Source organism: Octopus bimaculoides, chromosome 11 (genome assembly GCF_001194135.2).
Source record: "Octopus bimaculoides isolate UCB-OBI-ISO-001 chromosome 11, ASM119413v2, whole genome shotgun sequence".
Classification (NCBI taxonomy): domain Eukaryota; kingdom Metazoa; phylum Mollusca; class Cephalopoda; order Octopoda; family Octopodidae; genus Octopus; species Octopus bimaculoides.
In genome coordinates, this window is record NC_068991.1 from 60,063,895 (window position 1) to 60,065,321 (window position 1,427).

Sequence of the window (1,427 nt, forward strand, 5' to 3'; positions counted from 1 at the left end):
CCTACCCGCTAGGCCGTGCGCCGTCACATACCCCCCCCCACACGTATATATGTACGACGGTTTTTTTTCAGTTACGTCTACCAAATTGCTCTCACAAGGTCGGCTGGAGGTGATGCGCAGTGAGACTGAACCCGGAACCATGTGGTTGAGAAGCAAATTTCTTACCACACAGGCACACCTGCGCCTATGTATAAATTATAGATTATATTATTTTATATATTTTATTATGTTATATTATATTATAATATATTATATAATACCCGGCATTACTCGGATTAAAGAACTTTTGGCTGACCTTGACATTGTAGATAAATTTGACACTTTCCTTCCACGCATGGTTATGTATGTATACAGAAATACACGGGTGCAGAAAATAGTAAACAATGAAAATAGCTTGGTAACGGAAATTATATTTCTTAATACGACGGGCAGAAAGTAAATAAGAAATTTTTACGGAAAATAAAGAATTGTACAGATTGAAGCGAAATTTGTCATTCAATGAACCAAAGAACCGATATTGAAGGAACCAGAAAAAACTGTCAACAACAGGAAAAACACAAAACCGTTGCAAAAGTAAATAACAAATTTTTAGGGAAATTAATAAAGTGTACGGATTTAAGTGAAAATTTTAAGTTAGATCAGTAAATTATGAACTTATTTTTATCAGTAATTCTGTCAACAAGAAAAAAGCACAAAACGCTGCAAAAGTAAATAGTTAGATTTGTGTGTGAGTGCAATTGTGTGAGTGCAATTGTGTGAGTGCAGTCTGCCTGGTGTCTATAAGCCAGAAGTAACTTGCTGTTTACTGTACTAAAACTGAAAATAATATCGAGTCTAAGAGACTGAGAGGAAGATAGAGATAAATAGATATAGATAGATAGAAAGATAAACAGATAGAGATAGAAAGAGAGATATAGTTAGATGTAAATAAAGAGATATAGATAGACAGACAGAAAGTTTTATCGATTTTTACAGTTCCAGTCATGGATTGGATCTGTAGTCTTCGAATTAGCTTTCTCCTTTCTGGTTTGGAGAAGCCTAATTTCTCAAGACTGGTATTTAGGCATATCCCATGAATAGCGGTATAAATGAATGCATCTGGCTAAGTGGTTAGGATATTCAGCCCACGATCGAAAGGAAATGAGTTGAATACCTACCGGCGCGCTGTGTTCTTTAGCAAGATACTTTTCGTCAAAAGTTTTCAGGGAAGTTGCTGCTAAATCATCGGGATTTTCCAAGTTGCATCGAAATCCTCAGAACATTCAAGGAAATAATAGGAATTTTCTAAGTTACTCCCAAATCCTCGGAATTTCCAGGAGTTTGCTCCTAAATTCTCGGAATTATCCAGGAAGTTGCTCCCAAATCAACGGTACTTTCTAGGAAGTTACTCCTAAACCCTCGGATCTTCCCAGGAAGTTACTCCTAAA